This window comes from Rousettus aegyptiacus, unplaced genomic scaffold (assembly GCF_014176215.1).
Source record: "Rousettus aegyptiacus isolate mRouAeg1 unplaced genomic scaffold, mRouAeg1.p scaffold_m13_p_9, whole genome shotgun sequence".
NCBI classification, from domain to species: domain Eukaryota; kingdom Metazoa; phylum Chordata; class Mammalia; order Chiroptera; family Pteropodidae; genus Rousettus; species Rousettus aegyptiacus.
The window spans coordinates 17072642-17098321 of record NW_023416312.1 but is presented as its reverse complement, the minus strand read 5'-3'; the positions used below and the strand labels follow the sequence as shown (position 1 = coordinate 17098321).

The 25680-nt window shown below is 35.9% G+C and overlaps 1 protein-coding gene and 1 pseudogene across 10 annotated transcripts in view; both read left to right on the top strand.

Annotated features, from left to right (window-relative positions):
* Positions 1–25680, top strand: part of DMD (dystrophin) — a 2254165-nt gene that overhangs the window by 1845558 nt on the left and 382927 nt on the right. The gene's annotated exons all lie outside the window — the stretch shown is intronic.
* LOC118608597 lies at positions 21997–22115 on the top strand (annotated as a pseudogene).

Genomic DNA, 25680 nt, shown 5'->3' with positions numbered 1-25680 from the left:
TGATAAATAAAAAGCTCGGGTTCTAATAGCCTCTCAGGGATAGCAAAAAAGGCCAGGCTTGGTTAAATAAGAACTGAGATCTCCATAAGAAAAGAAAACTTTCAAAGAGCTACACCCGATCGTGAAAAAACAGCCTTGAAAGCTATCTATCAGCAAAAGATGCCCAGGAAACTTGTCAAAAAATTAAGAATAGAATTACCATATCATCCAGTACTCTCTCTTCTAGGTATCTACCCAAAAAACTTGAAAACATTCATCAGTAAAGATATATGAACCCCTATGTTCACTGCAGCATGGCCAAGACATAGAAACAACCAAAGATAAAGAAAATATGGTACATATATGCAATGGAATATTACTCAGACATAAGAGAAGATGAAATACTGCCATTTTCGACAACATGGATAGATCTTGAGATTATCATGCTAAACAAAGTAAGTCAGATGGAAAAACTCAAGAACCATATGATTTTACTCATCTGCGAGATATAAAACTGAAAGCAATAAATGAATGAGAAAAACAAACATAAACTCAGAGACACAGACACCAGTTTAATGGTTACCAGAGGGAAAGCGGGGAGTGGGGAGGCAGATAAGGGTAAAGGGGGTCAAATATATGGTGATGGAAGATTTGATTTTGGGTGGTGAACACACAATGCAATGTACAGATGATGTATTATGGAATTGTACACTTGACACCTATATAATTTTATTAACCAATGCCACCTAAATAAATTTAATTAAAAACATAAAAAGAAAGAAAGAAACTTGTCCAACTCAGCTTGGGTTCTGAGTAAAGAAAATGTTTCCTTGGAGAATCCAAAAAATCAGGACTTCCTCTGACATGTTTGGTGTGTATATTTGCGGTTCTGAGAAATCTCAGACTCAGAAATTTACAGAAAGTATTCTTGAGTTGTTAGCACCCTGAGAATCAAACATTTTCTGAAGGAATGCGCCTTCAACTTAGGCCATTCGGGATTTTCATGGATAAAATAAACCATGAAACAACTAGTTAAAATTATAGCTTAAAGGTTGAGAGCTCTCCAAAGAATTTTTTGTGGCGGTTGGGAGAATGGAGGAGAGAATGAACTAAATAAAGTAATTGTTATATTTGCACATGGAAAACTGGCATTAGAGTGACTTTAGAATTCTGTAAAAGTGATTGCGAAGACATAAGTATACAGACATTTAAAACTAAGCAAACAAAAAAATGTTATTCCTAGAACAAAAAGTTATGCAAAAAAGGGAAATATAATCATTGTATACAATATTTTACTCACCAGTGAACAATCTTAGTCACAATAAGGTAAACCTTAAATACCGATTTCTTAAAACTTTTTGTTTTGAAATAGAGATGCACAGGAAGCAAGAACAGTACAGAGAGGTCTCATGTACCCTTCACCCTTCCCCTCTCCAGTTATATTTTATGGAACTTAGCATATATTATCAAAAACAGGAAATTGGCATTAGTACTATGTCTACATTTGGTTTTATGCCATTTTATCTTGCAAAATTGTGTGTAACCACCAAGGTGCATAACTACTTCATTTTTATAAATATCTCCCCCGTGCTACCCATTCCTTTTTCTCCCAATATCCCCACCATCTTCCTGGCAATCACTAATCTGTTTTCTATCTCTGTACTTTTGTCATTTTTAAAATATTATACAAATGAAACATAGAGTTTATTACTTTTTTCACTAAACTTAATGCCCTTGAGATCCATCCAAGTTATTGTGTGTATCAATATCTCATTTCTTTGTATGGTTGACTAGTATTTCATGGGATGGATTACCAGATTCTGTTTAAACGTTCACCTATTGAAGGACATTATGGTTGTTTCCAGGTTTTGGCTATTATAAATTATGCTACTGTGATTGTATGTGTGGTTTTCATGTGACTGTAAGTTTTCATTTCTCTTGGATAAATACCCAGTAAAATTGCTGGGCCATATGGTAAATATGTGTTTAGTTTTTAAAGAAACTGCCAAGCTGTTTTCCAGGTGGCTGTCTCATTTTACATTTTATATTCCCACCAGCAAGGTATCAGTGATCCAGTTTTTCTGCATCCTCATCAACAGTTGATATAATTGTTCTAATAGATGTGTGGTAATACCTCATGATCAACTTTTTTGCATTTACCCTATGGCTAGTGATATTGAATATTTTTTATTTGCTTATTTACCATCTATATGTCATCTTCAGGGAAATGTTTCTACATATACTTTGCCCATGTGCTATTTAGAGATTGTTTTAACTACTGAGATTACACACACACACACACACACACACACACACACACACACACACACACAGAAACAAGAATATTGGTGGGTGAAAGAGTGCTAAATCCTCATTTTCATAATGGAATACCAATAGATATCATCTAATATTGATAAGAAATTAGCTTATAAGCACAATATTTAGGTATATGGATTTAAATACCAGAAAAGAATAGCTAAAATAGATTAAAATAAAGAAAAACTCAGGTAGGAATGGATAGGGTAGAAGTATGCTGGTTTTCATTATAAGTCTTATAGTATTATTTCATTATTTTTGGAGACATATTCATGCAATACTGGAATGATTTTTTTAAATAAATTATAAAACATGTGGCTTATTATTAAAGCCATTTCTAGAATCTAACCTCAGTTGATATCAGAAATTAGAATTTTTATGTTGATTTCTTAGTAATTGCATTGCACAGTCTTTAAGATTTATAGATCTAATTGCTTAGACATTTTAGTAGCTAAACAGTTTTCTCTCCACTGTCAGTATCAGACATTTCTACTTAAAAGTTTCCATCTCTGAATCTCTTTTTTCTTAGTTGCATTCCTAACAATATCATGTATTTTCTCATACTTTTATACCTCAAACTTTCTGTTCAAGAATAGAAAGTATTAAAACTAGAATAGAGATAAGAGTTTCTGAGCTAGGACACAACCACATCAGCACTAGACAGAAACCACTTTTATCAAATCATCCCCATATAAACAGATCCTAATAAAATTTCCTGAAGTCTTCTAGAATGTTTATATCAAATCGGGAAGCAAGAATCGGGGTTAGGATACTCTTAGCTAATGAAATTACTGTCATGGTTTTTTGATGAGAAAAGAATTTATTTTTATCAACCAAGAAATATTTAAAACAGGTCATCATCTAATACTACTTAAAAAAGCCATCTTGTGCCTCATTCACTTCACTTATGGACCACTAAATGAAAGATTATTCTCATCTTCCAAAGACTAATTGTCCAGCCATTTGAAAATTACTCATGTGCATCTTGTCTTCGTAGAGAAAGTTCAAAAAGCAATCAGTGGAAAGTAGTCTAGAGCGAAACTTGCAGCTCTCCTGGAAGTTGCATTGGATGGCCGATGATCCAAGGAGCAAGTGCTTGGTGCTCGCCATTGTGAAACACCACGGAGCCTCAATAGACACTAGTAGCAAAAGCCTAAAGGGTCATAGGATATAGATATTTCTCAACAAACCATTTTTATTTGAAAACATTCTACATCTTTCTCAGTCTTATGTCATTTGTCTTGCTTTCACTCTCTTTTTCTCTATATTTTTATGGGATTCTTTGCCACCCTCTCACTCTCTCTGTAGATTTAAGTTTGGATGTCTTTTTACCACCTTTAAATAGATATATTCTTCTGAATATATGTGGATATTTGTGAATTGCATCTTTTTCTTCTCTGTTTTTCAATATTTTTTGTGATAGTTCTTCCTTTGCATCATGATTTCTATGTATATGACTATGTTTTTATACCCTCTATGTTTTCTTTTTTTCTTTCTCTCTCATAATTTAGTATAATATAGAAAATACTTATATTTATTATTGTCTTATTTTTAAAAGATAAGCATCCCATTTTATATTATTCCCTAATAAAAATTAAACCAGTTAAGTTTGTACTTAATAGCTTTCCCTTGAAGTACATGTCTGTGCATTTGCATATATGTAAATATCCCTGACTATTAATAAAACAGAAACCCCTACCTCTCTTATCAAAACAAGAAACATAGGTCTTTTCCACCTGCCCTCTTAAAATGTTTCATAGAGCCCATCAGAAGTGAAGAGACTGAATATCTATAATATTTTTAATTAAGGGTAAGAAGTTTCTTCTGAGGATTTTTTAGTGAAATATGAAATATTTCTACAGTGGACCAAAGCAAAATGATTCATATAGAGAGAGTCGTAGTTACATGAGAAATAGATTCACTATCTGTCCTTAGAGCAGTTTTCCATAAATACTATATTTTGAACTTTTGCTTTAGAAAGGAATGTGTTGTAGACAGTGTGAAATTGCAGAGAATTCTCTGACAAATCATGCACTACAATTATTCTGTTCTGTTGAAAAAGAACAGAACCAAATATTTTGACAAGGCACAATAAGGCTAAAAATATTTTTGTTAAAAATAAAAATAAGAGATATATCTTTATGACCTTGGATTTGCAATGATGCTTAGATATGATATCAAAAGCATGAGCAACAAAAGAAAAATGATAAATTGGGTTTCATCAAAATTAAAAAGCTTTTTTATGTTATTTAAAAAGTCAAGAAAGTGAAAAGTACTTACAGAATAAGCAAAAATCTTTTTAAATACTATATTTTATAAGTATTAGTATCCAGAACAAATACTCTTACAACTTAAAAAAAAAGAACAAACAAACAAAAAAATCCAAACAACTCAAAATATGGTCAAAGGAATTGAATAGACATTTCTCCAAAAAAGATATACTAATGGCTAACAAGTACATTAAAAGGTGTCGAACATTATTAGTCATTAAGTAAATGGAAATCAAAATCACAATGATATACCTCATACCCACAAAGATGGCTATGATCAAAAAAATGCAAAATAACTAGTGTCGGTGAGTATGTAGAGAAACAGGTACCCTTGTATGTGGCTAATGGGAACATAAAATGGTTCTGCCACTGTGGAAAACGGTTTGGCCATTCCATAAAAAGCTAAATATAGATTTACTATATGACCCAACAATTCTGCTCTCAGGTGTATTCCCAAAAGAACTTAAACCAGGTGTTCAAATAAATGCTCATAACAGCACTATTTATAATAGCCAAAAGATGGAAACAACTCAAATGTTCATCAACCAATGAATGAATAAAGAAATCATGGTATATATACATATAATAGAATATTATACGGCCATGAAAAGAATGAAGTAATGATACATGGATGAACCCCAGCAACATTACACTAACTGAAAGAAGACAAACACTAAAGGACACATATTCCATTTTTATGAAATATGCGGAGTGGTGGTTAACTGCTTAATAGGTATAGGAGAGTTTTTTTTGAGTGATAGAAATAGACATTATAGTTATAAAACATTGTGAATGTACTAAATGTCATAGAATTTTTTGCCTTAGAATGATTAATTTTATATTGCATGAATTTCACCTCAATAAAAACGAAAATTGAGAGGATGTTTAAAATACACATACACACACATACATACACATATATTAATTATTTATTTTAAAGACAACTGTCCTAATTTTAGCATATTCATTTGTTTTAATTACAAGACAGTACCTGTACTACCTAATCTATCAATAAGGGGCTCAATGATTATGAATGGTTATTGAATTAGTAAGTGAATTTTATTCTAGATTCTCCAGCAGTAGACCCAGAGTCGAGAATTTAATGCGAACTCTGAGTCAAAGCAGACCCTGAGACAAGGATTTACTTGGAGGAGAACAAAATATTTATAGATATATTGAGAGGAAGCAAGACAATCAAGAGAAGGCATTCAGTAAAATATCCATTACCAAGTGAACTACCACTGGGCTAGTGGAACTTAACACCACTGGGGAAACTCTGGGTGTAGTGAAAAGCCACGCTTCTGAGTGATCCTACCAAAGTAACAAGGAAACTGGGATATTTATACAGCAACTCCTGATAGTCATTGGTTGAGGACTGCTCTCTAAGGAAAGTTATTTCCCCAGCACTTCTGGCATGCCATCTCAGCAAGAAAAACATTTTGTAGTCACCGAAAGCCATCGGAGAAAAATAATGTGAGTTTTCACAGTTAGAAGCCAGGCCAATGTGCACTGAAGTGGTAAGGATGTTTTGTTTATTTAAATACACAGATCTAAGGAAGAGCCCTATAATAGTTGCTTTATAGACAAGAATTTTATTTTGATGGGTCTGAGTCTATTGGAGATGAGAAACTGGGGAAAGGTTGTTTGTCATTACTGTAGCACAATTCTACTCGATAATACATTTTCTTTTTATTAAACAGCATTGCTTCATGCAATTATGTAAAACATTTAAGTTTTACATGGATCCTTTTTTCAAAGAAAACAATATTTAGCTATCCCTAGGAATAAGTCTTGGCAACTTAAGGTTTTCCTTGACTCTAGTTCAAGAAGTATTTCTCTAACTTAGTAGTTCTCAACCACAGACAATTTGATCCCCAGAGGACATATACCAATGTCTCAAAATATTTTTGTTGTCACATTGAGGATGGAGGTGCTACTGGCATCTAGTTGGTAGAGGCTGGGAATTCTGCTCACCATGCTACAAAGCACAAGACCGCCCTCCGCAATAGAGAATTATTTGGTTCAATATGTCGCTAGTGCCAAGGTTGAAAAACCGTGCTCAAAACCATCACTGTCCAACTGAATTCTCCTTGATGATGAAAATATTTTATATCTGTGCTATTCAGTACTGTAGCCACTAGTCACATGGTGCTATTGAGCACTCAAAATGTGGCTAGTGTGACTGTGTGCCAGGTGTGATGCAATATACTGAGGAAATAAATATGACTTATATCTTCACAGTCTTTGAAGTCAGAGCTCATGGTCTAGTGGGGAAGACAGATTCTTAAAAATAACTTATTGCAAAAGAATGTGGTAAGTGTTATAACAGAAGATGAATAATGTGCTAAATTTGAGGCATTGGGACTCAGACAGACAATTAACAGTTCTCTAAGGCAAATTTCCACTCAACTCAGAACATTATAATGTGTAAAAGATGCATTCTATGCCAAAAAATCTTTTAAAATCTTTTGTCATGTAGCTCATTGCTTCATCTTATTTTATCCTTTTGTCAGAAAATACATATAAAAGACTGGAATCTGATGGGGAGTTCTACATTATTTAACAATCCTACTGAATTTCTCAAAATAGTTTACCAAGGAAGTCTATTAAAGTATAGATTTTTTCATAAAGGATAATACAAATCACATGACAGTCTCCTTAACGTTTTAATCAAGCTTAAAATTAGTCCTGCATTGAAACAATTTTGTCTAGAAAAATTGTTGGAGAACTTACGAAGAAAACTTACCATAAAAAATTGATGGGCCACCAGGGCTGTGAGAACATTAAAATCTGAATCTAAAATATGGATAGCCACTGTTACATCTTTCTTTGAAGATTAAGTAACTCAATATTCCCAGTGGGATACCCAGTGATTAAAAGCAACGCATGTACTATCAGCTCATTTCCCTTCCCAGTGTGCTGGTGTAATTTGTACAGAAATATGTGGAAAAACCTTAGTCTTGAATGCCAGAACCTACCAAAATAAATCTTTGTCATCTAAACATATAAATTGATAATAACATAAGATAAAAATATTAACTGGCAATGGCCTAAGAATGACAAAAGCCAGTTCATGAATTTAGAAAAGAAGAAAAATGAGTTTGGCCACACAGCAACCAGTCAGATAATGTCTTCTCTGTTACTGAAAAACCATATTTAAGGGACAAATCTTTATAAAAGAATTTCAAAACTATGTTTACATATTTCCTAAGGGGTGGAGTTTAATTCTCCTCCCCCCTTGAGTGTGACCTGGACTTGGTGACTTGCTTTCAAAGAATATAGAAAGGGAAAAATAATAACTTTACAATGGAAAAGAAACCTGGAAGGTATCACGTTAGCTAAGTGGTCAAGTTTAACATCACTAATGACAATCATGTTGGTATCATGTTCCCTCTAACATAAGGCGATAAGAAAAGCAATTCCTGTAACCCGTCTAATTAGGAGAAAACTTCAGTCACGACGTAAGAGACATTCTGCAATATACCTGACTAGTCCTCTTCAAAAGTGTCAGGGTCATAAAAAACAAGAAAAAATTGAGAAACTATCAAAGTAGAGAAGACCAAAAAGACATGGTGACAATACAATGTGAGATCCTGGATTAGATCCTGAAACAGAAATATAGTGTTACTGGGAAGACTGGTGAAATTTGAATAGTCTGTAGTTTTGTTAATAGTGTTGCACCAGTGTTTATTTAAAATGTTTAGATAAATGTACCTTGAATATATAAGATGTTATCACTAGAAATTGTGTCTCAGGTACCTGGGAAAGTATCAGATATATAGGTACAATTTCTTAAACAAAATAATGAATGAATAGACAGTATTTATGATTGTAACAAAAGGCTAATTTGCTAAAAAGTTCAAATCTTGACCCCTATAGAAATACAGAAGAAATATGTGTGAAACATTTGAATAAATCGCTAACTAATGAGAGAATCATTAAAATGTTACAGTTGTTCCAAAGGGGAGTCTGAGGAACAGATGCATATAAACAATCAAGAATGCTGATAAGCATTTGATAACAGATGCAATGCCACTGACTATACGCATAGAGAAATCAATTGCATTCCAAGAGACAAACACATTTCCATGTCTATGAACAAGGATTATTTGCATTACCATCAGCCCTCCACAAGTTGACTTCTAACTCTACAAAGCTGCAAAATAGCCCAACCAAGGACTCATAGGCAGTCCCTTAAAGAATCAGATCATTTCTTAAGGTTTTGTTAGACAACATATAGGATCCCATTGAAAAGACACACAGTACCCTTTAAATCATTTAAGAGTTTTTCATTGTTTCTCTTAATAGTCTGTATCAGGAACTTGGACTAAATTGACCTAGTAATTAAAAAGAGGAACAGCAGGTATTTATTTGCATAAACTCAACCTAAACTCAATGCAAATACTGATGTTTTATTAAAGTATGTATCAGATAATTATACAGTTTTTGTTTGTTTCGTTTTCTTTATTTCGCAGTAAAATAAAGAAGAAAAGCTACAGTTTTAAATTTTTTAGAAAGTATAAAATGAAAGCAAAATCAAAATGTGAAAATATTTATCAAATCTAAATAGACTCTGTATACTTTTAGAGCATACACCTGGTTTACTTTTTATAAACCTCATAGTTCTTACTTTGTTCCTGATTTCTAAGCTATTTCACTAAGTGGTGCTCCACTATTACCTGGGTTTGAACTTTGACTTTGTTTTTAATTAGCCAAGTAACTGTGAGAGTTTAATATCTTTGTGCCTGTTTTCTCAATTGTAAACCTGAGATGATAATGAAAATACCTACTTCATATGGTTGTTATTGTGAGAATTAAATGTCTTAATATCTGCAAAGTGCTTAGAACAATGCCTACCAAATAGTAAGCCCTCAATAAATATTATATTATCCTCAATGCATAAGAACACTGAACGGGGCTCACTCAAGGTGAAAATCAACTTTGCTAAGGAAGCTATAGGCCTAAGAAGTGACTACCCGCCATGGCCTGCCCAGTTAGGAATTTATGATCAGACCATCCTGTGTGGTTATTTCTGGTCACTGAGCTTGTCAGGCCTCCTATGTGCCCCCCTTCCCCACCCCAAGCTTGTCAGTTTTATTACGTAGCCCCATTTTTGTTCACATTCAATTAGTTAGATCTGTGTGTGCTATCCTAAAGGGATGGCCCTGACATCTTCTTAACAGACAAAACAAGTTTTAATAAACATATTAACCCACTTTAAACATTTTTTATAAGGTAAAATTAATCCTATGGGATTATGTGACCATGCAGGAGGAACAGAAGGCTCTATACCAGGTTATTGGTATTTGTTACCTTGGATGCTCAAAGGAGAGAGAGCAAAAGAAAAATAAGAAGGAGAAGTGTATTCAATTATATAAAAAATTTTAAAGTGGAATGTAAATATTACCACAAATATATCACCATTGAATATGTGCATGAACAAAGACTATATGTTAACATGAAAAACTAATATGTTAATTTATCATTGGGTTGTTGGATTGAGAACTTTTTGTTTTCAAATATTGTTTTAATATTGCATTTTATTCGATAAGGAAATTTAGGATAGAGGGGAAGCCCTGACAAACAAAATACGATAAGTCCTCACTTAACATCGTGGATAGGTTCTGCAACTTTAAGCAAAATGACATAGAATGAGACCAATTTTACCACAGGCTAACTAATATAAACAAGAGTTAAGTTCCTAGGGCTACTCATCAATGTTATAATGAAACAATGTTAAATGATGTTATTCAAGGACCTGGCATAACTGCCATGGGGGCACTCAAATAATTGTAGTTATTTCTTATCATTAGAGTGCTAAGACAGCACTACCCCTCTTGATATGTTTAGGTTGACACCTGACAGGACTGAGTTAGCCTGTATTTTAAGCACAAATGTCATTACTAGTACATAACTACTCGTAAACTTGAGCCCATAACTAAAATTGTTGCAGGATAACCATCTAATAATACATGTATTGGCCTGGGGATGGATAGGTGGTGCTTAAGACAAGTCAGATTCTCACTCCAGAAAGGCTATCCTACAGCCTTTCTAAGGATCAGGGTCCCCTTCTTCCTGTTTTTCTATCCCTTACCCCATTTTTTCATATTTTGTATTAGCCCCAAAGGGAAGGAGGTATGAAAACTGACTCTTCCCTCTCATCATTCACTGATGTAAACTGGAAGTTTTGTTGACAGTGTGGTAGCTGCAAATTTGGCTTCCAGCAGATAGGATCTTTGCCCTCAATCCTGGATAAAGTTCTGAGGCTATAACTCCTCAAGCTTATGAAGTAGGAACTTTGGCCACTTCCCATAAAAGTTTCCATAGCTAGCATGCAACCTATTAAACAATATATGACTCATGAAAGGACTGCTGCAAATTCCCACTGGGCTGTGTGTCGTTACTTTGCAAAGGACTATACTTTTGAATCACCTTCTTCCTTCCTTAATGTCTAACTGGCCCACTAGTCACCCTGATGTACAGTGAGCCCATGGAAAAATGAGCAATTTGTGATCAATATATTGACACTACAGGTGCTTGAAATTATTCACTGAAGTCTTTTTCTTCTTTCAAATAATTTTTCCTGTACTATTATTACTGGACAGTGGGGATCCTCTCCCGGTGTGTTGTCCAGATTCTTGATGTCTCAAACAAAGAACTGAGCAAGACACCAAAATACAGCAGAAAAGAAAAGTTTTATTAGAAGTGAAAGTACACTTCCACACATGGAAACGGGCCTGAGCAAGAGAAGCGTGGCTCAAAATGCCGGGTAACAAAGCCTTTGGGACTTCTATCCCTATTTGCTGTGGGCGGTTACTTTTTTTAGAGGGGTAGGCTTCCTCGATGGACAACCAAGATTGACAGGACTCAGTGATTCATTTCCTCTCTGCGCATGTTCGTCCTCAGAATTGTCTGTTATAATGATATTAATAAACTTTCGGGCATATGCATCATATTATAATGATGGTATAATGAGGCTCAGGTAAATTGAAGGTCTTTGGGATCTTCATTGCGCAGGTACGAGTGACTGGTTTAAACTGGTACCTAATTCTCCGCTTACTTGTTTCTTTGTGGAAGTTACTTTTAACCTAAAAATACCTTCTGGCTTGCTAAATTGTGGGCAGACCCAAAACCCCCTAACTTTCCTGCCAAACTCTTTTCTAAGTGCCATGAACCCCCTTATTATTAGTGTGAATGTCGAGGGACTGGAGGTCTCTTCTTCTGTATCTGCTTCCTGCTGAGAAAGGTCATTGTCTCTGCCTATTGGGGTTTCATGGAAGTCTTTCCCTTTCTGCCTCAGTCAGGATTGGGTCTTGAGTTTCCTACTGAAGTGCCACCTCAGTCCCTAGACAAGGAAAAGAAGATACAAACTTGTTATTTAAATCATACATCTATTAATTTTGATTATTGATTTGCCTGTTAAGCAAGTAAAGGGAAACGGGCTTGGTTAATATTATTTTTTTAAGAGATAAAAAAGACCTTTGGCCTAAAGTCCCCTCCCCTCTCAGACTCTAAGGGCCCTGTCTGGCCTAACACCATTTCTGCTAACAATGGACCTATGACCTTATCAATAGCCAGAGGATCTGAGTCACCAATTTTGGGCAGTTATTGGGATTTGAGGGAGAGAGCCTTTTTCCTAAAGAAAGGAGGGAAGAAAACTTAACTATTTTTACTGAAAAGATTAAGAACTCTACAAGAGATGTCCCATTTTATTTCCTGCTAAAAGATTAAAAAATTTTACAAGTGATATCCCGTATCACTATGGAGGGAACACTCCGAGCATCAGATCTGCATTCTGCGACTAGTTCCACCATTAATTAGCTGTAGCACTTTGAGTAATTCCTGCAAAAATTCTGTTTCCTCATAAGCAAATAAAGAGGCATAGCTAAATAATCCTAAGTCCCCTCTAGCTCTAGATTTTATAATTTAGTACTTTTTTTTATAGAATCGAAATCATGGCTTTTTCATTTTAAATGCCAGATCCAACCAATGACCGTAAGGTTAAGCATGCATTCGTTTTCGAACCTTTGCAGAGCAAGGCACTGTCTCTTTTGAGAGCCTGTTTTGATATGTCCTTCTCAGTGATATAAGTGAAAACGAGTTTGTGGATCCACTGAATCCTACTGCCCTGACTATTGTGAAGCTCATTTAGCTTTGTGAAGGGCTAATCTTTCTTTGTACCACCTTAGACAATATTGCATTGAAGATTTGATAATTCGGACATAGTTCTTTTCTTTCATAGTCACTCTTTTTTAAATGCTCATAGTCTCAGTTCTGTAATGATTAGAGAGCTATGTGTCCTATTTGTTACTAATTGCTTCATTTTCGTAAAACCAAATCACGTTGCTACGCAAATTGTGCTCCATGGGCCATAAGCCTCAGCATCACTTGGAGCTTGTTAGAAATGTGAAATCAGAATCTTCATTGTAACAAGATCTCCAAGGAATTTGCATGCACATTAAAGCTTGAGAAGCACTCCAGTAGCATACATATGCACACATGGAATCTTATTCACTGCCAAAGAGAGAGAAAGGTGTGAAACCAGAAGCTCTCAGATGGAGATTAGTTACAACTGCATGACATTTATCAGTGACCTTTAATGTCCTTATCTGTATAAAATGGACCCTAAGTAATATTCCATCATGTTTTTATTCTGGACTGAATAGAGAATAGAAGCCACCCAGTCAGTATTCTCTCACCTAAGGTTTTAAGAGCTTTCCACTTATGTAAGAGTAGGGGTGTGAGTTCCCAGGTGAAATGTCCAACAGAAAACAACATTGGGAAGACGAAAGTTAAAGGACACCTTGTAGACACTAAGAAGGAGTGGCCAGAAAATATAAGACAAAGAAGGTGAAAAAAGTCTATAGAAAGCTGAGCAAGGGAAAAATTCAAAGATATGGGAGTGGCTAGCAGTCTTAGGGACTATCAGGAAGCTTTCTAAAGCTCATTGTGAACACTACACCTTGGAGTTCAGCAAGTTAAAGGATCATGATGACACAATCTAAGAATTTACACTAGAACCAGAGGTAAGCAGTCTGACTGTGGTAAGTTGAGGATTTGAGAAGTGGAGATAAGGGATGGAAAGGAAGACATGAAAGCAATCTGAAAAATGGGGCAAGAACTAGCGAGACATATAAGAATGCGTATAGCCACAACGCCAACAATGAAAGGCTAAGATTTTGAATTCATCAGCAAATAATCTACTAATTAAAACTCACACTATCATAAGAACTTGTAGTCATTTACTAAATAATAGCTGAGAAGTGTCTTTGGTTTTTAGAGAGATCATTGTACATGAAAGTCATATTTCAGTAGTGAGATGTTCTACAGTGCCTTCTTTTTGTTTTTATTTCTGACTTTTTTAAGTTCAAATTCTTTCTTCTTATCATGAAGGTGATATGATAATTTTACCTCTCCTGTAACTTAAAGATTTATATCAACTCCTTTGGCAGGTTTTCTACTGAAAGTGTCCTGACAACTTCATTGAGATTTGCATTGAATGTCACTGTACTCAAACCAGTCACTAACCATAGTTAGATAGCCCATAGACATTCTACCTTATTGTCCCCTTTTAAGGAGCTTTGGAGATGCAATTGTAGGAAAAGAAGGGAGATAGGGATTTAATAAGCAGCAAAATGAAAGAAAATTTGGCTTATGGAAGAGAGGTCTTTCTATCACAGTAACAATAATGGCAGTAGTATTTATGTCCTCCATGTACAGACACATAGAGTGAAAGAGAACAAACTACCTTTTGGCAATGTCAAATTTAACTCAATTAGATATTTACCTACACAGAAGAGTCACTCTCTATATAATATATATTAATCATAGATTGCCACTCCTCAGAGCTCTTTGTTCCATTTTAAATGATCTTAGCTGAGCTATCTTCCAATATTTCCTGTCATTTTTGTAAGCAAAATTAGTTAGGCTGTATTCAAAGGAATGAATCAAACAGTATGCCTATCTCCTCCCAATTTTGCAATGTTTTGATTATGGAGGGTCTAAAGGAGCTTTGAAAGAGAAGAGAATTTAGCTAAGGACAGCTGGAAGGTATGCATTTCATGGAGAAGTGGAAACCCCACCCCTTCTCAGTCCAATTGATTTTTTTCTATCTGTACTTCTATGTGAGTATCATGTTTGTGCTGATTTTACATGTACATAAACATGACCCTCAGATCTGTTCTTTGTGCTAGTTAGAAAACCTTTTCTTTCTTCTCTTACATTTCACTCTTCCTCTGTTTCCTCCTTCCAAACCTAAAACATTACATTATGAATAAACAGATTTGCATTAAACACTTTACTGTTAGATTTAAGGATGAAAGTGATAAAACGTTTGGCCTCAAGACTATAGTTGTGGAGGCAAATGAGAAAATCAGTCACAATGCATTCATTATATTCTGTGTTAAAGCAGAGGTTTGTGCCAAAGTCTGTATACCTTGAGCTGGATATGTCTCTGTTGCTATTCTGGAAAATCTAATGGTCAGTAAATTATGATGTTTGTGGTGAGAGGATGCTGAGAAAATCTGCTACTACTATTGTAACTACCCATAGATTTTTAAAAATATCTTCATACAAATAGTTCATGGTCTACATGAACCACTGTCTTTGCTTTTTATAAAGAAATATCTAAGTTCTGCATCATGCAATTAATTCCTTGGGGCTTCTTGGCTTTCTCCCTGCCCTTTGCCTAACAATGCCCTAATCCTTGAGGGAATATCTTCCACATTTTCTCAACCATCCTCCAACCAACTGTGTTCATCCCTTCTCCAAACCTCTAATATAATTGAATATTCACAAAAGCAAATACACATTATACCCTCATATACAATCTTTGTTTCTGTTACACATTTCTTTTTGGCCAGTTCTTGCTTATTACAAAATCAAGGGCTAGAATATGTGAACCCGACGCAATACCCCCTACTCAACCCTGATAGACCCTTCTAAAGACATAAAGAATACTTTTCCAATTTTTTACTTCCCTTGGGATGTAATGCTAATAACTCTCCATTCCAGTTTGAATCCTTATTTGAGCTCATTGGTTTTACTTTAGACCACCTGAGATTGCCCCTTCACCAAGAGACTCATGAATATCTGTCTTTAGTCAGAACTGTGAGCATATAGATATGCCAAAGGAATGCACCACTGCTTAGACCACAATAGCAAGCATGCATTCTTTCTGTATGCCCTGAATTAAACTCTCAATGGCTCTCAGTTGCTCTCAGGATAAAAGTGGTTTATAATTTTTCAGTGGTGCACCTTTATATAAGCTCCTAAGAGCCAGTTGTGTGCATCTCCTTCCACTGAATTTCTTATTCACTGACATGAAGTTGGTAGCTTGAAAGCCATAGTGGGAGTATTTACATCACAGAAATCGGCAAATGCTAAAATTAAGGCTCCCTCTTACAGCCAGTTATTTACCACTTACCAGCATTCCACTGGTTACATAGTCCATGCTCTGACTCCATGTGACCCCTCGAGCCACATCTCTCTTTACTGAACTCCGCAAGCAAATGAAATTTCTTTATTTCTTGTCCCTGCCCCTCTGTTCATGCTTCCTCTCTTACAGTCTGTCCCTCCCTTCTCACCTTTGCTTGGCTAGTTTATAATCCTCCTTCAGACAGCAGCTCAGAGGTTTCTGAATGTCCCCAAATGGATCCCCTGCATCTTCAATGTGCTACCTCAGAACATTCATTTTATCCTTTGTCATTTGATATTTTGTTTTATTTTATTTTTGTCATATGGTATTTTAATTGTCCACGAATTTTTATTTCCCTCTAGAGTACCAACTTCTTGAGGTCTTTTTATACACCTGCTGCATAATAAATATTTAATTAATACATGAGTAAATAAATAAATAACCGAATGGGATGAATGGATGTGTATTCAATACTGATTCATTTTGTATCAAAGTGATAACACAGTTTGGATATTCCTTTGCATGGTGCTATGGTCTGAATGTTTGTATCCTGCCGCCACCCCCCCCCCCCACACACACACACAGACAAAATCATATGTTGAAATCCTAAGCCTGATGTGATATTAGGAGGTAGGACATTTGGGAGGTGCTTAAACCATGAGGGTGAAACTTTTTTGAATGAGATTAGTGCCATTATAAAAGAGACTCCAGACAGATCCCTAGCCTCTCCCACCATGTGAGGACACAATGAGAAGGTGCCAGCCAGGAATCGGAAAGAGGATCCTCACAAAATGCAATCATGCTGGTGCCTTGATCTTGGACTTCCCAACCTTTAGAACCATAAGAAGTAAATGTCTGTTTTTTATAGGTTACTCGGTCTGTTGTATTATGTTATAGCAGTCCAAACAGACTAAGACACATGGGGAAAGGAACATAGGGCCACTGCCTGGCCTGGCCCTTCTAAGAAAACCCTAATTAGAAGAGGACCAAAATTTGGCTGGGCAGAAGTACCAAGAACCCGGCACTAGTGATTCTCCCCATCAACTCTCAGCTAGTACAGATTGTAGTCATATTTTTAAAATATGAACTGGTTAGATTAGAGGAAACCCCTAAGGTGATGGTTGCAATGGCCACTAGAAATACCTGAGAAGCTTTATAAAATTCCCAGGCTGCCTCCCAGGCCAGTGATAGCAGACTCTTTAGGGGAAACTCACATATCAGGGTTTTTTTTTTTAATTATTATTCCTGGTGATTCCAGTCCAGCCAAAGCTGAGCCCCAACTAATGTCTTCTGACTCTCATATCCTCTCCTTCTAGCATAGGTGAGAATTAAGAGAAACAATTTAACAACCAGCTTTTCCACACTCTTTCTTAGATAGGTAGATTGTTTCATTGGTAATTTGTGACTAGTTGCATTTGTTAGCAAAGCATAACTGCAAAACATTTCTGCTCCCACACATTCTGATCCCATCTTGACACTGCATAACTGTTGTCGAAGGCAATTTCAACAATGAAGAAGTGGGAGAAATGACTACATTTTATGTAGATATGTATGCATTTAAAATCAAAAGTACATATGTAATAATGTCATTTAAGATTTTAAATGGACAGTACTTAAATAAGATTCCTCTGTAATCAAATTTTTCATCAATGGAAAGCATTGTGTTTTCTTTACAGCTGTTAAACATATGGCTGACAAAATATTGTTTGACAAGCCTTAAGATTTGAAATCTGAGTTTATATTAAAGCATACGCTTTATCATGCAACCATGTATGCTTTCTAATTCAATTGGAGAATGACTATTGCTTGCTTTTTAAACTTAAAGGTAATGAGATATCAATTATCTGATACTCTGGTGGGTTTGTTTATATGATTATTGTTAACACACTAAAATACTTATATATTCATTACATACCAATATATTTAAAACAAAAAATAAGACTCAAAATGGCTTGGGAAGAGTCTTTCTAGTCATTCTCTCTGACTTTATACAAACAACCCCTCAGCTAGTTATCTACTTCCAACTTTATTTTTTATTATTAAATTTATTGAGGTGACATTGGCTAATAAAATTGTATAGGTTTCAAGTGTATAGCTCTATAATACATCATTTGTATATTGCATTGTGTTTTCACCACTCAAAATAAAATTTCCTTCCATCACCATATGTTTGACCCCCATCTATTTCCAACTTTAAAAGGTCTTATGGATAGACTGGATGCTGTATAAGTAAAAAGTGTAAATGAAAAATTTCAAATGATAGAAATGTCCAGAAAAGGACCAATGATGAGGAAGGGGATGTTAATGTTCCTTATGAACTAAGCTCATTTACCCTTTCTGTTATGCACCTAGAGCAACAGTTCTCAAAAGTTAAACATGCATCAGAATCACCTGGAGGGTGTGTTAAAACAGACTGCTGGACTCCACCCCCAGAGTTTCTGATTGGGTTGGTCTGAAGTGAAGCCTGATAATTTAAATCTCTAACAAGTTCTCAAGTGGGACCACAGTTTGAAAACCACTGTTATGGAAAATGTAAAGTTCTCTGTGTTTGCTAGATTTCCCTAATCCTTTTTGCAGTTTCCCGGAGACTTCCTGTGCAGTAGCTTGCTTGCTTCCTTCCTTCCACAATAATAATAGTCATAACAGCAGCTAGACTTTCTTGAGTACTAAGTACTAAGCACTGTAGATACATTACAACAAACCTTTGAGGAAGGTACTATTACCATTTTGCAGATGAGGAAACAAATAAGAAATTTGCCAAAGGTCACATAGCCGAGATGAGACTCAAGCCCATGTCTGTTCGGCTCCAAAGCCCAGATAACCTCGTTTTGTGCTCTGACCTTCGCATCGAAAACATTCTGAATCTGAGGCTAAGGGAGGCAGCTGGACTGGAGGGAGCATTCCAGTTGCAGGCACTGTGTTGGCAGGGTGGCAGTAAGGTGGAACCTCAGCATCCTACTAAAAGGAGGAGACAACGATTGTCTCCTCCTACTCCAGGACCATCTTAGCCGCTATCTCTCCCCCTGCCCAGCATCTGAGAGATAAGAGGCTGTTCTGTCTAGAAGTTCCAGAAGTTTCTGTATGCAGGACAGTATATTGTTCCTAGGGATGAATCTGAGATGCTCACTGTGCACAATCAGATTTGATTTACAATCTTCTAGGAATAATATAAATGTCACATCAAGAGGCTTTTATGATGTGAAATATTAAATAATTTTAGACCTTGGAATATGTGTCAATGGTTTCTTTTCTGTTCTTTATTGTCAAGTGACAGATCTTTACATTAACATGTTAATGATACTTTTCTTTAAGAAAATCTCTCCTCTTTTGTGAGTTCACACATTATATTACAATTACTCATTTTTAATTTTTGCCAACAAATACAGATCATCCAGTTATGAAAATGCACTGAGATTTGAGACTTGCTATTTTGTCTTTAAAAGCTCTGATCGAGCCCTTGAAACAAGAATGGTTTTATACGTACATTGTCAGAATTAAACTCAAAGCACATCTTTTAAAACTCTTGAGTAATTTCTATGCCACACTTTTCTAGCTGTAGGTAAGATTTTACTTTAAAATTGGATAGATGAATTTAGTTTATATGCAAAGAAATACAGGAAGTTTTTGCAAACCAAATCAAATCCTATGTATATTGTATGTGCATCTGTTTATTTTGTTGTCATTTGCAGCATAAGATTCTGTATACTGTTTTGTGGGTACAGATTGGTGATGACATCTAATCTGTAGAACAGATGCTGTAGATATCCTGTCCATATCCCCGTAGCTTTGGGGTGGTAGGTGGACATGTAGTCCAATCCAGAAGTTCCAGGATATTGACTGAAACAAACCTCAACCATGTTTTGAAACATGTTCCACATGTTCTCAGAGGGTCCCCAGGAGCACTGAGCCCCAGTTGCCCATGTCAGTAATCTGCTCGATAAAGCATTCTCAATTCTGTCTTCCCCTTCCAACCTCACTTTCCTATTCCTCGCAGTGTTTCCTAAGATCGCTTCCTAAATAAACTACTTGTAGTCAAATCCTCTTTTGTCTTAGTGGGAACCCAGACTGAGACACTGTGATGGGTAACAAAATATTGTTACTTTGGGGCTTTGGTGGATATCATTATATGTCGGAGGTGTTATACTATGTATGTATATATAACCTTTGTTGGGGTTATTTACTGACCAAAATTTCCAATCTGTATTGGAAATAGTTAAAATAAAAATAAAATCATTAAAATTGGGCAGGATGTTTGCCTAAATGTTTTAATATCCGACTGCATAATTAAACAAGTAAAAGGGAAAGGAAAGTATTAGCAATTCTATGTTTAATGGCAACCGATGCCCCCAGAAAGTCATGAAGAAAACTCTTTGTGTTGATAAACCGAAGGCCTATTCTAGCAGACTTCTGTGTTTATTGTTCTGTTTCTGACCATTTTATTCCAAACAAATGGACTTACTTGTCATTATTCCCCACCCTTCCCTAGCACAGGGCCCCTATTCTTTGAAACAGTAACTAATTCAGTTCCTAACAGAATATGAAGAGGGAGGATATATATAAAAGTACCAAAGTAAAAAGTGAAGCACATTTCCATTATGGATTTCCTGCCAGTGGAAGCTGATGGCAGAGCATGGTGGGAGATCGGAAGCATCAATCGGCTCTATCTCCAGGGGACTCCTGAGGTTCAAAGGTCACCCCCGAAAGTGGCAAATATTCTTTCTCACCTTCCTTGAGTTATAGATTAGATGACTCAAAGCCAATGACTGATAAGCTAGAAGTGGACTGCATTGCTTGTTTTGGCCTGCTGAGCAGCTTAGAGATTTCAAAATAATCTGAAATGCAACCTATGATGTAGTATATGTGTTAAGCCAAATACTATAATTTTTAGTTGAAAATACTGTATAACCCCACACAATCTCTGGTTCAGAAGTAATGTTATTGTCAAAGATTTATGAAGTGAAAGACCCCCATACACGATTTTTTAAAATATCTAAAGGAACTTATGCTGTGTGAAATCATAATTCGTGTTTACGATTTTCATTTAGATTTTTTTAATAATGCATTTTAGGTGAAATTAGGAGAACTATATCTGTTGGAGCAATATAATGTGAAGAGAAACAAAAACTAGGTGATATGTTTTATGAAAGAAGGTGGAGTCAAAGTATATCAGGCATAAGAACTTTGAATTCTATTTGCTTCTTGTGGCTTCAGAATAGATTGTTCTGGGAATAGATAATTTCATTTGGGAAACCTAACACATACATAGTTCTCTTGGTAGCAGAGTTAAAATACTAATTTCAAGGGTTCCTTTGAAAAAGCCTGCAGAATTTTTGCATGTTGGGAAAAGATTTATATTCTCACACATTGCACTCGAGGTTTCTATTCGAAGCAAAAATAACTTAGCAAAGACCTTGGCTATTCTTTCACATTCTAAAATAATCCCTTCCTTCAAGGTACTTACTCTCAATTCTGATTCTGTGATATTTCAAATGATCTTTAATTTACTCCAAAATTTTTAGAAGAGTCAGAAAATCATTAACTTAAAATAACGAATGAGTGAAATATAGTTTCCTTGTTCCACACAATTTTAATAATCCACGCCCTCTTCACTTTCATGGGCCTTCATGATACAAAAGAAGTTACCAAAGATTACTTTGAAATAGTGTCTTTCTTTAGCAAGTTCATATGTAATTTTATTTTTGAAAATTTAAATGGTATAGCTTTTGTAAAGTAGAAGACATACTTTCTTAAAAGCTCATTGCTTGTTTACTCATATGTATACATGTTTTTTTGGTATGCCGCATAACTGCATGCCCAAGCCCTTCTGTTTAAACATTTAATTTATACATTAAATGTTATATAGGGCACATGAAGACATTTAGTTCTAAAAAACGATCTTCTAGTTTACCTATTAAAAAGCTGAAGTAGGACATGGTTCCATAGTGTAGCAGTTAGCGCATTTGCTTTACATGCAGAAGGTCCTGGGTTTGCACCCTAGTGGATCCATTATCCATGGTCTACTGCCATGCTACCCTGAACAAGCCCGATACCATCTGATCTCAGAAGCTAAGCAAGGTCAGGCCTGGTTAGTACTTGGATGGGAAACCACCTAGGAAGACCAGGTGCTACAGGCATAAATAATAATAAATAATAATAAAAAGCTGAAGTAACAAGGAAGAATAGCAGAATATATTAGTCCTTTCTATAGTGCATCATTAAATAAAGATATTTAAATTGCAAAATGACTGGAATGGGTCCTGAGATGAGGGATTAATGGCTCTGGAGTGTTTTTCCCCTCTTTCCCTCCCCTGACTTCTTTATTCATCCTTAATGACGTTTTCATTCCAAATTTAAACATTCACTACTTTAGAGTTGGAGAGTTGGAGAGTTGGAGAGTGAGAGCCAGGTAGACAGAGGAGGCAAAAGGGGTGTTCAAGTGTGAGGGTGCTTGAGAATCACCCCTAAAAGCCTGCTAAAATGCAGATTCCTGGGTCCTGCCCCAGAGATCCTCATTTAGCAGATCTGTAGCAAGGCCTGAAACTGCATTTTTAACAAGCTCCCAGGTGATGCTCAGACTGACAACCCTTGAACCATTGAGTAGCCCTGCTACCAGGGACAGAACAATGAGAAAGTGAGGTCCAAGGTTCTAAGGTCCAGTGCTGAAAAACAGCTCTGATTTCTTCTCTCTGCTGATTTTCTCTGTGTGATTTTGCAAGTCTCTTAACTTCTTAAATCTCAGCTTCCACAACTGAAAAGTAAGAAGGTTGCTCCAGATTGGGCAGCTTTCAAACCATGCTTTAAGGCATTCTAGACATGCTATAGGGTACCTTAGAGGCCAGAGGAGGGGATAGGACGTGGGAGTCAAACAAGCTTTTTCAAGGCTCCAGACCCTCTGCTTCAACACTTTTACCTTTCATATCTTTAATATATTTCACTTCTGAGTATGGTTTTATTTAAAAAATTTTATAACAGCAAATTTAAAGGAAATAAAAAATCACAAGTCTGGAAATGACTCATTGCTTTAAAGATGTACAGATCCAAAGACTTTCGATTTTGTGTAGTTCCACAAATTCTCTGGTCCCTCCACAACATCCCCAGTGTGCTATAACAGTGGCAGCAAATCCCTTCTTTCTGCTCACAGATGTAAAACTTGATTCCATGCACCAGGAGGCTCCTTGTCTGGTGTGTTTTTAGCTAAACAGACTGCTGAGAGTAGAGGGCAACATCAAGCATTTTCGTGCAGAGTCACATATGATTTATTAAAAATCCAGCCTTCCCCAAATAGATATTAGTTATCTTCTGTTACAGGATTTTTTTAGAAAATAATTTTTAATCATATCTCTAACTATTATGTGATTTGACCATTTTGGAAGTAAAAAACTATCCTATGAAATTCTATTTGAAGGAGTTTGCTCCAACTATTGCCACACCATTGGATTGTCTATTTTATATATCATGCTAATTTTTACATGGTGGTAGCATTTCATTACAATAAGCTTTCATTTTTAATAAGACCACATATATATCAAATTGTAGATTTCAGCCTTTGTATGAATTGAAAGCTATTAATCTTCCCAGGGTTAGGTTATGTTAACCAGATTGTAATGTTCTTTTTATTATGTTCTTTAAATTCCCTTTATCTCATACTGCACCAGTACATTTCTATTATCTTGGATTAAATTCCAGTTATGTGATAAAAATTTTTACTGGAAAAATGTAACCTGCAGTGTTAATTTTTCTGTCAGATTATCAACTAGAACTGGTATACTTTATTCTAACTAGAAATTTTGAGTTATCACCTTGATTTTTAAAAGTAGAAGAGAAAAATGAAGATTGATGAACTTCAATATTCATTCATGCATTCATTCATTCATTCAGCAAACACATATTAATAATGTTATCAATGTTCTATGTCTTAGGCACAAAGGAGTGAGGATGAGACCAGATCCCTGCCTGTAGGCATTTCCTAATCCGCATCATAGATGGAGAACTATTCTTTTGGTAGATGAGATGTGACACACATTAGCTCTGGCAAGAGGCATAATGGCTGCAACAGCTAACTGGTAGAGAGAAAGCCACAGGAACTGTCCTGGCTATTTGGAAATTGTAGAGTTAGGCCTAATAACTAAGATGTAAATAGCTAAAGAATAGGATCTGGTAAAAGGGGAGAAGGGTGTCAGTCAACAACTTGGTTTGGGAATGGAAGTCAAGGTAGGTTTTATCCAGAAAGAAACAATCCTTAGGTAACAATTAGGGTCCAGCTCCTTAAGGAGAGAAAATTGCCAAAGTATGGTCAGGTACCCAAGGTTCAAAGCCAAGTTCTAACTTTAGGTCAATCAGGACTTTGAAGTATAAACCACCACCAGAACAGTCCAACCTAAATGACTGAAGACCTAAGGAGGTTGCTAATGGGAAAGGCTGCAGCTCAGGGAAGCTCAGCTCATGTCCACTGGATACTGGAATTAAATTGATGCAAATGCACTTAATATTGTTTGGGGCATGACACCAATGCTCAATAAATGTTTGCTGATAGTCCTGTTGTCAATGCTGTTTTTGTTGTTACAAGACTCAAGAAAATAATCTAATGCAGGAGTTAATCTGCTGGTGGGTCTAGGGCTTCTAATTTCTAACTTATTGATTTTAACTCACCGAAGATTACTTCAAGAAAAGCAGCTGTAAAGAATCCAGACCAGGCAGAGAATGATAACTTGCTATTAGTATCTTGACTACCACTTTCTATCTGGGTGATCTCTCTATACCTTGGTTTCCTTACATGTACAAATAACGGTACCACTCTTGCAGGGTTGTTCTGAAAATTAAGTGAACTGGGACATTGAACTCATGTAGACCAGTATCTGGCACATAGTGAGTACTCAAGTAAATCTCAGACCCTGTCTGCTAGTAGGTGCCCAGATTCTGATATACTCTGGGGTAGGGTTAACAAGTTCATTGATTTAGAGCTGGGAAAGGCTGATCTTTCTACCTGCAGGTCTTTAGCAACTGTGGCTGGTAAAGTCCAAAGCAGCCATGGGCTAGCAAAGGCTTGTCAGAAATCATAAATGCCCATTTTCACAACTTCTGTAGTATTTGTCATTTTTTTCTCCTATAATACTTATTTTAAGGCAAAGGAAAGAGTAATTACTGCAGATAGCACACAGTATTTTTTTTCACAACATATTTTCAAAAATTGTGATGAGGAAAATGTATCACTCCACTGAAGAAACAACATAAGGAAATGATTTGAGAAATCTTGTAGAAAGAAAGATGGTTCTTAATGTAAAATAACTGTCAAAAAGAATTATCATGATCACAATGAAGTCTAGAGCTCACACTAGTTACCATGATGACAGCAGCAACATTCATCTCACACCTCTTCTATGCTGGCCCTGAGTGAGCTTCTGCTGAATTGCTTGAATGGTTAGGATTGGGGCAGACACGAGAGGGAATGTGCTATGGCCTCAGGGCTCTGGGCCTGATACTGAGTAGGGAAAAACAGTGTTTGACTCTGCTTTGGTTTTGGATTTGATTTCATGGAGCAACTATATTTTGTATATCCCTAAAGACTTATCTCTTTTTTCCATTTTACAGAGTAAGAGCCCTTAGAGCTCTGGAAAGACTTAGCCTTTTCCATTCTAAGAGTAAGCCATGTCTAGATTTCTAGAGACAGAGATACCAGGCTCTGACTTTCCTTCTGGAAGC